Below are 15,824 nucleotides of genomic sequence, written 5' to 3' on the forward strand. Positions count from 1 at the left end.
AAATTCACCTTTTGTCAGAATGATTCCCCATTCCAGCTACTCCTTCCTGCCTCAGTTTACCTTGTTCTTGCACTGGAAATAGTATCTATCAGGGAATAGTATCTAACAGTGAAGAGAGCAAAGCTCTTATGGCATAAACTGATGCTGTGAAGCAGATACCTATGGACTTAACCCACATAGAGACATGACCCATACTCCTCAGCAGAGCTTTGTCCTGTAACAGGACTCTGTATCCCTAGTAAAGGTTGAAATTGTCTGAACAGATGGAGTCCCAGTGGCCAGAGATTCTGAGCTAAAACTAGCAGGGCTCTTGAAACGCCAGACCATAACTAGCTGTGATTACAGCACTTACAATGAGCTTTAGCTAATTTTGAGCTATTTGGAGATCCTTTCATACAAGTGACGTGCAAAGAATGGCAGCAGCTGTGTCTGCCCCTGCGTGCTGCGAGCCAGCTGCACCCGGAGGCCCCATGGCTGCATTATCTTAATGCTGGCTCGCAGTTATTATACATCATTTCTCAGCAGGGCATTATTGCTCCAGGTTGAGCATCCTGTTCATGTGGCTGCTCAGCTTCGTGCACTGTCCTCAGCTGGCAGAGAGCAGGGGCAGAGCAGGCTGAGCCTGCAGGAGTGGATGGATGTACCCCAGAGGGTACAGGGGTGTCCCCACGGCAGACCTGAGGACTGTGGGCAGCATGTAGGCCCTGGCACCAGCATTAACCAAGCAACTCCAGCAAACTTCCTCCTGGAAAACACCCTGAACTATCTTGTGCAGCTCCCAGGGAATCTTGAACCACCAGAGGCTTTTAAGTGGTCTTCAGCTCACTGAGTGAAATCTAGCTCTGATACTTCTGTCCCTCTGAGAACAAATAATCACTGATGGATCATGGTTATGTCCAAAACAATTTTTGTCTTCATCCGAGACAAATACAGTGGCACGGCCACCCTTAACAACAAGTTTTTTGTCATAAAATATGCAGGGTAGATATTCCCATCACCATGAAATGAAAGTTTCTTTAAAATCCAGGGAAACATGGCCCACTATCAAGTATCCTCATAGGGCCTAACACGGCCAGATTGTGAAAGGCCATAATAGCAGAAATAAGTCTTCTGAGTTCAGGATTGCTGACAAACAGTTCTGAAGAGATATTTTACCCATTTCTATGACCAGTGTCTGGGAGTTTATTTTTCTCTACTTTCTGTCCATCTGTTTAAAATAAAGAGCCTTTGTTGGAAAACCATGTGTCATAAGTTGACATCCTAACACCATGAAGACCACCCCTTTTCAAGTCAAATAATTTCAAAAGTTTATATTCCTAGAAAAAGAAGACAGAAATATGATTAGGGAAATCCGTTTTGATTAGCTGCTGCCTGATTACCTTGGTTGAGGTATCTGCACTCCAGCAATTTGTAGTTTTTCACTAGTGTCTGATTAGACTTGGTCATTTTCTTTTCTACCTGAATTACCTTGTTCTACTCTATAAGAAATGTGAATTTATTAGAGAACTACCTCATATTTCCTGTGCCAAATTTTCTTTTTTTTTTTCTGTAATTAACACTTTAAAATAATTAGGAGCAAATAGCAGCTTGCTTTATAACTGGATAGTTCTATGGAAGTATTATCTCAGTGCCATGGTCTATTGTAAAGAAAACCAAGTTTTTAGAATTATTATGAAAAAGGAAAGCACAGAATTCATCAATCTGGCACCGTGTGTGTTTATGCATCAGTTTTCTGAAAGTTGTGCCATGTGGTCTCCAGCCACAGAAAGGTATAATAGACTGAGGTATGTTCAGAAAAGAATAAAACTATAATAAAAGGCATTCAAACAGCACAGGACAGTTTCTGTACAAGTAATGCCTAGGAGGTGACAGTCTTCACTCTGGAAATAGTCCAAAGGGGATTTGATGGGGCTCTACAAATCAGGGAGAGGATAAAGGCAGGTTGAATATAAATCCACTGTTGAACACAGACAAGACACATAGGTTCTAAAATGCAATTAGATGGAAGCAGGTTCAGAACAAAGAACATTTTTACTCACACCAAAATCTGTTTAATCTGTGGAGCTCCTCACCATCCCCCTCACAGCTGCCAGAAGACCTCAGCTTTTTAAAAGAAGGCTGCAGAGATTCATAGAAGAGAAATCTCTCAGGACAATGACTTGTTCAGATGGTGAGTAAATTGCAGAAGACTGGAATGACACTTGATAAATTATCTCTCAATTTTTGTAATATTTTGTAGTTTCCTAGGTGTATCCATATGGCAAATCAAGACAAAATACCAGGCTAGTATGCTATTCGCTCTGGCCCAATATATCTGGTTTTATATCTTTATCTTGAGCCTGAACACCCAAGTTATGCTGGGTACTATCCACAGAGAACACCTGTGACAATGCCACAATGCCGAGCTGCCACTGAGCACAGAAACCAGGCAGCCAGAGCAGTGGGGCTGAGCTAAGGGATCCTGCCACTCACATGTGACTTTCAAGGGGATTTCCAGGCATTTCCAGGCTGCATGGGGGATGTGGCAGCTCAGGCCAGCTTGTGCCTGTAGAATACCTGAGACCCTGAACAGGATAGATGTACCCATATCACCCTACATTGCTCTTCAAGCAACTAAGAGCTCCTCAGCTCCTTTTTGGATTTCAAACTACCAATCATACAAAATGCCTAAATGCTGGATTACTCTTTTACAATTAACCAGCCAGGGAAAAAAGCTTGGAGCTTGTAGATACAGATATAGTTGAAACTGAGGATCCCTTGGAATCATGACCCTACAGCGGAGGAGGCTGCAGCAGATTCATTTCCCTGTGCCTTACAAGGTCCTGCAGAGCTCTTCAGTTGCTGGGCACCTTCATGTCACATCTTGGGGCATGCACTGCAGCCTCTCATTTGCATCTGTCCTAGACTGCAAGAAAATGTATGTATTCTATGTGCCATCTGTTAGAGGTGTGGCAGTTATCTTCTGTTAATTAGGCAGTTTTCTTTATCTCTTCCACAAACCAATCCTCCCTCCGGGGAGACATCTGCTGTTAATGGACCACTGAGGGTCACTGCATGACTGATAAAAATTACAGCATCCCACTAGGAGATGCTCTGCCCAGAGGGAGGAGCCAAGCATTCCTATCTGGATATAATCTGAGATTTTGGGACACCAGGGCAGTCTTTTTCCCACTGGATTCCCAGAGGAGTAGCTGTCTTCTCCGCTGGATTCCCAATGGAAGACCAGGCCCATCTACACCACTACTGGACCTTCAGAGGAAAACTCCACCCTTCTACAGGATCGCTGCTCCAACAGAACCACACCTGGCACTGCAGGAGGGCTACAGCCACCATCCAATTTGGACTGCTATCAACAGCTATCAACACCCTGACCCACAAGGTGTCAGGTCATAGTCTGACTCTGTCAGTGGTTTTTTATGATATCTGTACTATTACATTTGTATTTTTTAGTTTTCCTAGTAAAGAACTGTTATGCCTGTTCCCATATCTTTGCCTGAGAGCCTATTAATTTCAAAACTATAATAATTTGGAGGAAAGGGTGTTACATTTTCCATGTCAGGGGAGGCTTTTGCCTTCCTTAGAAGACACTTGTCTTTTTAAATCAAGACAGAATCCCATAACACATTTCTGGTAAGCTGCAGAAAATGTCTCACTATCATGGAAACTTCACTGGGAGCAGGAAAATAAAAAAATTGGAGAAAGCAAAATCATAATTTGGTCCTACAGGGCACCACATGCAGCCCACAGGAGATGCACTGTCAAATGCAAAGTGGAGGAGAAGGTGCTCTGAAAGAATCAAATGGCCAGAGCAGTCTCAGCACAAACAGCTTGGCCTGAGGAGCACAGATAATATCACAGAGGGAAACTATTTAGCAGAATTTAAGTAGATTATTTTTCCAATAAGGATGCAAATAATTTTTGAAGTAAAATATGTTTTCACTTAAAAAATTTATATGCCAAATGAAATAGAAGGATCATCCAGAAGCTGTCTTTTGACCATCACTACCTTCAGCCTCCTTTTCCTGGCCACAATTAACTCAGTCTCTGTGATGTAGCATAAACCAGTTCTGCACAGATTCTCTGGTGGTTTGTGGGTTGTGTAGCACAGAGATATGCTCCTACAGATCAACAATACATAAACCTCATAAAACCAGCTTACACCATCTCACTATGGCATAACCCAGATGTGATCCTAACATCCAGAACTGCTACCACCAAAGAACAGACTAAATTATAGGTCACTTTGAATTGGGTGTTTGGAGTTTCCTGACAGAACAGCTCCTCTAATAACTATAAAAATATCAGAGAAGCTAAAAGCACTCCTGGCTATTGGAGACTACACAGCACTTTCTAAAAAAATGTGCTGCACAATATGAGAGTCAAAGGTTTAACAGAGCCCAGACAGACTGTCAGGAAACCCAAGGCAGTTTCAGAAGCCTACAGGGTACAGGGAAAGTTCAGAAGCAACCACTACCTTACCCCTCCATGTCCAGGTACTCTTTTACCCTTGAGTTATGCACAGGGGAAAGGGGAAGAAGAAAATGCAATCTGTGCCCAAGGCTGAACTCATTTCTTCAAGGTTTGTCAGGGTGTTTCCACCAATAGGTCACCACACCCTCCCCACATGAAAGAACTGTACAGAAACCAGTGCCAGTAACTTTTGGCCCCGGGCTGACGTAGCGTTTTGCCTGTTCTCTGATGTGATGTGAATAAGCAAAGAAAGGTGTTGAACTGAAATGCCTCAGACACTGCAGCATGAAGCATAACAAGGCTCCCTTTTCTGTGTGTTACGATAAGCTCTGACATATGGTACTGAATGTACTTGATTATTGCATAAATTCTCTTAATTTCTGGGAAGCAGTAAGGAAGCAGACTTCCAGCTAAGATTCTTATCCTTGTATATCCCCTGGAGTGCACCACTTCAGTAACATTTTTCAGCAATACCATAATGAAGGAGCTCCTTATGTGAGCCACTGCACTGCCCTCACTATTTTCCCTCACCCCTTACTTGCCTCCAATAAAATCCCTGTCTAGGGAGAGAGAAAAAGGGAAAAAAGAGAAAGCCAAGAGGGGAACTTTTCCCAGGCCAAATCTCACTTACTCTGGCTTCCCATTAGGGACTGAAACAGATGATTCCAAGCTGTGCTCTGCTGTGCAGTAGAAGTGCAGAGACAGACAAAGATCACCATCAAGGCATGAACATCATCTAGGAACACTGGCATGGGCCACCTTAACTGGTCTCAGTGTAAAGCTGAGAGCTAATGCTGAGCTGAGCTGAGCTGGGCTGAGCTGAGCTGAGCTGGGCTGAGCTGAGCTGAGCTGAGCTGAGCTGAGCTGAGCTGAGCTGAGCTGAGCTGGGCTGGGCTGGCAGCCTCCCCTCCATCCAGATGTCTGTGCCTGTTCCCTAACTAGCTGCATAAGTGTGCTCCAGACAGCTCTGGAGACAACATCTACAGGTGTTGTTGTCTTCTCAGCAGAGGAATCAGGGCTGCACAGTGGCCTCCAGGTTCAGATTGGTGTGAATTATGTCACCATCTCAGCTCTCTTCATCTCTCTCTGTTCTGTCATGTATCCAAAACTCTTAATGGCATTCCTCATGGAAGATGTGCCAGAGAGATGTGGCATTACAGCCAGAAGAAAAAAATTCTGATGAGGTAGTAAAGCAATGGGTCATAATGTGCTTTAATGAGTAAATATCAAGTTGTTTGCATATCCCAGAGACCCTAAACTTAAAATTAACCCCACTAGCTCTAGGTCATAAGGTCTCTGAAGATATTCTGGTTCCTGTAGTATTAAAAGACTATAACCATTTCTTCACAACTTTCCCATAAGACTTTTTCAACCTCAGACCATCCATAAGGAGGAAACAGAAAAATTACAACCAGTAAGAACTCAAGAAAAGATATCTGCCTCCTTTGTTCTCTATTCCAGTGGATGTCATTGCCTCTGAAAACAAGTGGTGAAAACCTGAAAATTAACAGGAATTTTATTTTCCTGGCAGAATGGTTTCTGTTCTCTCCCATGTTGTTCCTCATTTTCTGCCTCCCACTGGCAGTGGTCTCCTGTTCCATGTCCTCATTCTTGATATTTCCAGCCTCTTGCCCTTTCCTTGCCAGACACCAGAGACCAAAACTAAATACATAAGATCACTGAATTAATGAAAGAAGTGACTGGACCTAGTAAGACAGGCGGCTGTCACCTTGGTGACATCCATTGGCTCACTCCATGTCCAGCACTGCTTTGTGCTCAGACCATGAGGTGCTTAAGGCAGGGATTATGCCTTATGAAGTTTACACAGAGATGCTGACTGTGAGGCCTTTGGGCAATGTGAACATTAAATAAGAGCCTTGTACTAGAAAACATTCCCACCTGGAAAGGTTCAAAGAAAAGCCTCCTTGTACAAGTGAAACTCCTGCTTGGTACACTGGAAGTTTATTTAACAGAGCTTGGCAACTGAAACAAATCATTGTACAAGAATAAGCAGAGACTTCCCATTTTGCTCCACCTTGCTCCCACAGATAGATTCACTAATATATGCCTGCTGTTTTACCAGCCTGGGACAGGCAATAAGATAGGGCCTTTTCAGCATGCAGAGATGATCCTTCAACTTTCAGAAATGTGAGGTGTCAGCCCTGAGGAGGAGAACAATAAAAATGTTAATGCAATGGATGATCATCTGTCACTCAAACTGTATGTGATGCATTCCAATTTCCAACAAAGACTGATACAAGAACACACAGCAATAAAATTTTAGTCTTAGTTAGTTGTGAAGATCAAGAAGAATAATAATTTGTTCTACTACCCTTTCATTCCTGTGGGCTGCTTACAGCAATATATTTGTTCTTAATAATTTTGTGTGAGGATCATAAAGAGGAATTGAAGAAGGAAGGAACAGATTCTATCACTGAACTTACAGTAATCAAAACTTGAGCAAAAACCATTCCCTCTTTCCTGTGTTACTTACCCTTCCCAGTACTGGCTGTACACATTTAAAGGGGCTCTACACAACTGCATTTGTTCACAGACATTATATCCTCTATGTAAAATAAATGCTAGCAAAAAAATGCAGCACTTTATTTTAAGTCTTCTGTGATGACTTTCTTCTCGAGTCTCTGAATTTCTGGTTTCACCATGTGCAAAATATGATACATGCCCTCTTACTGCAAATTGCTTTGGGATGTATGGATGAAAAACGCTTTATATGTACTCCTGACTATGGGCAGTTTATTTGTTCCCCTAATAACCAGCTCCCTTCAATGAAGACATTTTTATTAAGATCAACAGGAGAGCAGGGGGGAGGCATTTAAATTGGGGTAGGATTTTTTAAAAGTGAAATTATTCCATGCCCCAGTAATATAACATCTAGAAAAGAAACATTATTTGAACAGGTGCATTTTATATATCACATGCACGTGCACTTTCACTGCTTGAAGCCCCTCTAGTGAAATTCACCTGGGCAGCAAATGAGCCTGTAAAGTTCCATTATTAATTTTCAGGCTAGTGTTCCCATCTAGATAATCAGCGTCATGCCTTTGCAATTTACTCAACTAAGCCGATTCAGCAAAATTGCCCTTTTTACAGCATATGTACCCCATATGTGAAGGCTGGATCTACCCTTTCATTCCAGTGTAGTAAGTAAGAACATGTTGTCAAGAAGACATAAATGCAAGGTTTACACTAATCAGCCATGATGCACCATCTAAGGATTTGCCTAGAAGCTGAGTACACTTCTCACATTTATACGCCGTATTGCTGCACATGTTAGAGCCCACGCAATAAAACAACACGGTGCTCTTGGTCAGACGTGGTGCAAGCTGGACTGCACATGCAGGGCTCGTGTGCCACCATCAAAGGAGAGTCCGCGCTGTGCTCCCACTGCCTGGCCACACCCGGACTGACACACAGAGAAGGAAGCGTGAGGAACAGAGGGACAGAGCAGGGATCCTGTGGGACAGGCAGAGCATTTCTAGCAACTTGTTTTCAACCCATTTGGAGGAAATCAGTTACAAACAGGACCCACCGAACAGAAGGTGGCTTAAGTAGGTAGAAGTACTGAATGTGTCTTAGCAAACATATAATATTGGTATATTTAGTCATGGACTGAGCAAGTCATGTAGTCTGGCCTTCAAACCCTCAGAACTCCTGAATTAATTTCAGTCATTTAAATGTGGATGCTCAGATAAAACCAGCTCTGGATGTCCTTCACACAGAATGACTGTTGAGGAATACAGTCAGCACCCACATTATTTCAGACATTTCAACATTACGATAGGATGAATTGTTCTCTAAAGGAGCCTCAGAGTTTTCACGGACTGTAGCAGAAACTTCAGTTATATAACAAACTTTTATATGGACGAAATTAGTCAGGATGAAATACATAATGATTTGTATCCACTGGGAAAACTTGTTACCAGCATTTCCAAATTTCCAGTCATGCAGAGCCAGGGGCAGATGTGGATATAGTACAGACAAAACTTCAGTGATTCTTGTTCAGTAGAAAGTGAAAGCCAAGTTCAGCCCAGCTGAAAGATGAATATCATGAAAAAGAGTACTCAATTTCAATAAAGATATTACCGTGGAAAATCATGTTAATTACTAGTGACAATATAGAAAGTTCATGGAAAGTCCTGAAAAATTTTCCATGTCTTATTCGCTAAATGATGTTCACTAGGTATCTCACAAGGGGAAAACACCAAAACACCATCTGTTCCCAGAAGGAAAACAAACCAGAAACCAAAAACCAAAAAAAAAAAAAAAAAAAAAAAAAATACCCAACACAAAAAAAAACCCAACAAAACCAAAACCCCACAAACAAACAAACAAACAAACTCAAACAAACTGAACTTGGTATAATGAAGAAAATTTAACCTCCGAGGACAGCCTGTGTGAAGAGGTTACAAATATTGCCTTGCCCTGCAAGAATGCCATCATCTCAGAATTGTTAAAATACCAAAATGTGTTTTCTGACACATGAACTTAGAGATATATGGTCTTTGTACTCACAGACTCATTTTCCCACAGAATTTCATGAACTGAAGGATGAACCTTCACTACACTGTAGTAGCCTACAGTTTTTATTTATTTTACAGTATTGTTAAATCCTCTCAAATCTTCATGTTAATGTCCTTCTCTATATTTTCTGACATTACATCTGAAATGCATTAAAGAATTACTCAAAATTTGGATAGACAAATCAACGGAGCAATTACATTTAAACATTTTTTATCTCAAATGTTTAACAGACTACTACAACCTCACATCTACACACCTGTCATGGGTGAGGTGGGGGCTTCAGACAAAGTTTATTAGGGAAGCCCTCCTGTTGAGTCACAAGGTGCAGAAGGGAGTCCCTTGCTTTCTAAACTCCTGCTCAGAGAGGAGCCTGGGGGCAGCTGGATCCAATCTTAGCCCCAGACTGGTTTAAGGAATTACAGAGGTGTGATTGAGCCTTTGTACAACTTTTTCCAGTAGGTTTAAGGATGGCAAACCAAATATATTTATATAAAAATGGATGATTTATTATGATAAATGATTAGACAAAAGATGTTCATCAGAATTATTTGCTAGACTACAGAAGCTAAAACTACGAGTATAGCATAGTATAAGACAGGATAAGGCACTATAGCAAAGCAATTCTATTAAACCTAGCAAAGAGAAACAATTATTAGACATTGATGTAAGTCACCAACACCAATGACTATGAACAAAATCTCTTACACTCAAACTCGAGGTGTAACTTTGAGGCCTCCCCACTCACGGGAGGATCCTCACACACACTCCAAGAAGGGATATAACAGAAGAATCTGTCCATTTGAAATTGGAACTGGACTTCTATAGTACAAAGTAGTTGACTGTCAGTCATATACCTCCAGACAGCTCAGCATTTTTACACAAGGGTACTCTACCATACCTGCCACAATTAAGGACCAGACTAGTTCTAGCATAATTTAGCATCAAAACAGCATGACACACCCTTTCTCAGTTCACCACTTACAGCCTTGAAAATAGGGCATTACCTAAGCTGCACAACCACATTCCAGGTGAAGCATCCTGCCACAACACCAGACAGTCCCACAAGAGTGCTTCTCATAGATCTCTTTATGAAGTTCATAATGTAAAATGTATTATATAATTTTGATTCACACTTGACTTGCTGCACAGAAATATATGTCTATAGATATTTTACAAATTTAACTGATTTGAAATATAAGTGAGTGTACACCACTTTGATTTATTGTATGTTGAATTAGCAAGAATGTGAAATAACATAACTGGGGGAAAAAGTAAGACTAATTTTTCCTTTTCAAAAACTCATCCCACAAATCTTAATTCTAACATTTCCTTCCCAAGAGTTCCAAGTATAAAACCCCTCAATAGATTTCTTTGTTTTCCATCAGAATAATCTCAATCAAATTCAGAGCTGTGCAGCCCAACAGATGTCAACCAGGTCTGGGATCAGAGGTCAGAACACACGATCTTGGAACAGGACCAGCACATACAGGGATTTCCTGATCACAGCCCAGACCTCTAGATCTGTGACTAGGCAGAGAGGGAGGGAGAAAGAGGAAAATTCTGTCAGGGTACATGTGGTTGTGGTCCAGTACTGGTAATAGATGAATTTTATGGTGGCAGTTTCCTCCAAGTGATTTCATAACTACTCATTATTTTATGAGGGAATTCTACTGATGCAGGCCAAATCTCTTCCAGTTGTGATGTGACATAAACTGATATACTATAGGTATTGCCTAATCTGTCACACTTATGCATTCCAGACTACCTAGACCAAACTAGACAGTCCTGCCAGGGAGGTTCAGATTAGATATTAGGAAAAATCTTTTCACTTTGAGACTGTTTTGGCATTGGTGAGTTAGGCATTCTCACTGCAAGACTAATTAGGTACCAGGGAAGTGGTGAAGTCACCATTTCTTGAAGTCTTCAAAAGGCATCTGGATGTGGCACCTGGGGATATGGTTTGGGGTGATTATGATGGTGCTGGGTTGACATTGGACTGGATGATCTTGAATTCCTCTTCTAATCTGGATGACTCTGTGATTCTGTGCTATTTTTTTGCTGATCAACTGTGCAACAAAGTTCTGGCAAACCAAATGATGAGGATTTTATTATCTATTACCAAGACAGGTTAAAAAGAAAAGAGTGGGAAAATTAGTACATGGAAGAGCTGTACATTTACTATATCCTATGCAATACTGATTTCCACTGAGATTATGCTTCTTGAAGGCAATGTGGAGAATGGTGGGACAACAGGATCTGAGACAGGTGATAAAAGCAATCCCAATGACTCCGTGTTTCAATTTCCATGGCCCTCACTTTAGATTGGCAAATAGAAGTGAGACTGGAGGGCCATCACATTTCAAAATCAACAACTATTCTAACCCCCAAAGGGGCTCAAAAGCTACTTTGTGCCCTGGTGGAATGAGAAGACCTACTAGCTCTACAGCAGCTGGCTTCTGGATAGAGAATAAGTTCTGCTGCTCACAAAGCTGGACAAAAAATAAAACTGTATAAATTAGAAGTCTGTTTTTGCTTCAGTCTGTTTTTGCTACAATATGTACTTGGCAAGAAATTAATCTATAGTTGTAGCAGTCCATTGCATTGGCAGATTCATTTTTACTTCTTTGTCCTTGATTGCACTGGTTCTAATCCAGTCTTGAACAGGCAAACAAACATTGTATAGAAAAATATGTTCCTCAAAATACATTTCACCTCATGGAAGAATACGCTGATGACACAAATGACAGTGATGAGGCTTACATTATTTTCTCTGTATCATCAGTCCTGAAGAAAGTGGAAAAGACAAAAGACTGGTGCAGGAAAAATGGGCTCAATACTTCCTGATCTGGATATGTATGACTCTCAACACAATACCTGCAGTGCAGAAGAAAATCTATGTATTCTTTGCTCCCAAACTCAAAGAAGTGTGTCTATCAAGCAGATATTAATGTAGTACTCTTTCAGCTATCTAGTTGCTGGCATGGAATATACTTTCCTCATCAAGCACAAATATAATACCTCCTCACTCTTAATTCATAACGGAATTTCAGAATAAAAGTGATTCAGAGCAAGCAGAAGAATTCAGAATACATTGGTGCTGCTCTCTGTGGTATAAAAGACATGAAAAAGAGACAGACATGAATGAGATCATAGAAGTGAAGGAATTATTGGTCTGAATGGCATAAACTAAACACAACAATTTGGAAACCACTTTCACATTACACACTGCACCAAATCTATCTCATATAATCTCTGTCTTCTAGAATCTGAAATCCCTGAAAAATCACTCCTATTTGTAGCACAAATCTAATGATGAAGATGTCAAGTCAAGAACTCAGAATTCGACTGGCACTTCAGGGCTCCTGGATGAGTCCAAAGATGAACAGGAGAAAGCTCTGAAGTCAAATCTTGGATAGTGATGAGAAGTTGCATACTTCAAAGCTCACACAGCTGTAGAAAGGATGTTTACAAATTAAGGCTCATTGAGGTCAAGGACACCTGCTAGTAAAAAAATGTTCAATTTTTGTTATTAGCCAAAGATGAAGGATCTAGTGAGGCCTCCATGCTGAGCTTATAAAGTCACACAGTGTTCTTCATTCTGATCATTTGTGCAAAGTTAACTAAGTTATTTTCTGTTTCATGCTGTCCCACGACAGATCATAAAAAATTTGCTAATAATTACTTAAATAACATCCATTTTTCTAAGGGTGATAAAGATTTTGCTTACCCTTTGCAACTGCCAAGGTGTTTTAGTTGGATTTGGATAAATGTTCGTTTGCAACATTAGCGATTCCACTGGGGGAATCCAGCCTGGAAAATTGCTGATTACATTTTTCCCTCCAAGTCACAAACTACTCCTAGTGCTTTTATGTGGTTTTGCCATTTAGAATTGTCATTTCAGAAATGCAGCACTTGAAGACTTTTACCTATGTAAATAATGAACCATAGCCAAATCCTGGAGTAGCCAGCTTCTCACTGATGTAATTAAAACTCTAATTTAAGAGAATGACATTCTTCAGTTTCTAAGCTCAAAAACATAAAAAATAATGAACCAGTTATGATGGGAAAAGGAGGATATGCACTTGCAATGCTATGTCTCACCTCTTGAGTACCTTTCCTAATCCTCTTCAGATCCCATAGGTATAAATGTACTAACGTGTATCCCATAGAGAAACACCAGATAGTTCTGGTTATTTAAAACACCAGAGACACTTCACCCTGCTGAGCTTTTCCAGTGGTTTTGACTTGATTCCCAAAAGTAGTCTCCTTGAACTGTCTGGCTTTGGGCTGGGATAAAATTAATTTTCTTCATAGTAGCTGGTATGGAGCTGTGTTTTGGATTTTTTCTGAAAACAGTGTTGATAATTCAAGGATTTCTTAGTCATTGCTGAGCAGTGCTGACACAGGGTCAAAGCCTTTCCTCACACCACCCCACCAGTGAGGAGTTTGAGGATCCACAAGGATTTGGGAGGGGACACAGCCATGACAACTGACCTTAACTGATCTAAGGAATATCCCACAATATATGGCATCATGCTCAGCACATAAAGCTGGGGGAAGAGGAAGGGAAGTGGAGGGCATTCAGAGTGATAGTGTTTGTCTTCCCAAGACACCATTAAACATCATAGAGCCCTGCTTAACTGGAGATGTATGAAAACCTGCATGCCAATGGGAAGGAGTTAATGAATTCCTTGTTTTGCTTTGCTTGTATGTGTGAATTTTGCTTTCCCTATTAAACTCTTCACAGGAATCTTCTCCAGTTTTGCAGCCTCAATCCTCAAATAGAGACATCAGAAACAGAGACTAGAGCACATACACTGCTGCTCACCCAAACTCTGGAAACTTTCAAGTGTTATCAGTCGAGCATGAAAAATGGCACCAGCTAAAATTACTAGACATTGTTGAAAACATTAACCCTAATGACTGATTCTTTTTCAGCATACTCCAGTTCACATTACTAAATGTCTCATCTAAAGTGATTTGTCATATCAGTTGCAGTGGAAGAAGAATCAAATCTTCATGTTCTGCCTTAAACTCTTGATATCAAGAAATTGTAACAAGTTTAAAAAGTTGACATACATTGTAGACTTAAAAAAAAGGAATAGGAAAGAGTAACTCTCCTCCCTTTCCTGTTTCAGTTTACTTTAACTAGTGACCATAGTGCAAATAAACTAAATAAGCAGCAAAAACAAATAGTCTTTCCCACATGACCTAAACAAATGTTGTACTCTCAGGCTTTGCAAAGAAAGGAATATATGTGATTAGTTCAGCTAACACAGCTGTAGAGACACAGTTTTTTGGACATGTGAGCTGTTTGTTCTTTATGAAAGCTGGAAAGGCTGTGTTTATTCCCTCCTGCCTTCAGCATTTGCAAGGGGTTGTGAATTCCCTGTGTTAATAACTCTCAACTGTTGTGATGATTTCTCTGCTTAAATACAGAGTGACTGTACAGTATTCAAATGTGAAATCTGAAGTGAAAAATTTAGGGGGGATTCTGGAGTGCAAAGAGTATCTTCAGAAGGGGAAGGAGATGGGAGTCTGCCCTTTGGGACAAAATGCCTGATTATAAATCAGTGCATATTAAAACAGTGGGTGATTTTATTTGAGCCACATAAGGAATCCAGTGACCATCCCAAGAAAGGACTGCTACCATGACAGTCAGCCTACTGTTCAGTATATCCATAACGCCATAAAACTCTAGTTGCAAGGTACTCGCTGGGAAAAGTGAGGCACCAGCCACAAAAAGCCATGCAGACTGTCTTTATCTAACCTGAGCTGCTTCACCTGCGGCTCCTGGATGAGCTGCCCAGTTCCTGTGGCCCCATGTGCACCTTAACCCCCTGGGAAGCCTAGAGGGAGTCAGGCACCATTCCTGCATCCTAAAACAACCCACAAAGCAGACATGCTGAACAGATCACACATGACTGTTATGCTGCTACAGATTTTCCCTGGGTCCTTCAAGCAAATTGACATTAAAACGTTATATTGTCGAGGTGCAGAGCTAAAGCAGGGCTTTTTCGGGGTTAATGAGATTTGGAGTCCAGAGTTCAGTTTGGATATATTGTGACTCACTCTAGCTTTCTGAAGCACAAAGGATGATGAGCCTTTAGCTGGTGAACTCACCAGTGAACAGACCAGTTGTTTGTCAAGTAGTTAAATGGTGTCTTTTATCATCAGTGGACAATCACATCAGTGACCAACATTTCTAACATAATTTCTGTGCTCACTGCACAGATGCATGCTAGGTGAAAACACATGGCATTTTTTACCACATTGCACATCTGGAAATTCAAAGCTAACCTGCGTTTGGAGAGTCCGAACTGAAAATAAACAAAATCAACTGTGGTTTCATGTAACCTTGGAAAGAGTTGTCTTGAGAGCAGCTGTGCTTTATTTTCAATGCTTTCTGATAGGCTACAATCAGTTACATCCCAGTTACAAGGAAGTTAGCCCTCTGTTACATCACTCAGGGAAATCTTCTGCACTGAATGTTTGGTATTTGTGGTGCATCACAGAGCTGCCAACCTGAGAAATTCCACCTCAGCATCAAATGCACCTGATGGCTGTGTGTGCAAATGCTTGCAGGGCAATTGGTGGGTCACACCACTCTGACCCAGGCAGGCATTTCACTGTGTGCTTCCTGCAAATCTGTGTTGCAGCCCCTCTGCCTCAGGCATGTCCTAGTACAGCCCACCCCCCTTACCGTGTGCCAGCACCGTGCTAATTGTATCTTACTGGACAAAATTTTCCTGAAATAGTGTGGAGACTCTCTGCCATGCATCTTACAGTTGTTTTTAGGGGAGGGAGGGAGG

At 41.1% G+C, this 15,824-nt stretch overlaps 1 long non-coding RNA gene across 1 annotated transcript; it reads right to left on the reverse strand.

Annotated features, from left to right (window-relative positions):
* Positions 1 to 6,412: 6,412 nt before the first annotated feature.
* On the reverse strand, positions 6,413 to 15,400 carry LOC128794419 (uncharacterized). Its single transcript, XR_008433102.1, has 3 exons — positions 15,313 to 15,400; positions 8,412 to 8,522; positions 6,413 to 6,632 (listed from the first exon to the last, which is right to left on the reverse strand). It is a non-coding gene; the product is annotated as an uncharacterized LOC128794419 (long non-coding RNA).
* Positions 15,401 to 15,824: the final 424 nt, after the last annotated feature.

This window comes from Vidua chalybeata, chromosome 1, assembly GCF_026979565.1.
Source record: "Vidua chalybeata isolate OUT-0048 chromosome 1, bVidCha1 merged haplotype, whole genome shotgun sequence".
Taxonomy (NCBI): Eukaryota; Metazoa; Chordata; class Aves; order Passeriformes; family Viduidae; genus Vidua; species Vidua chalybeata.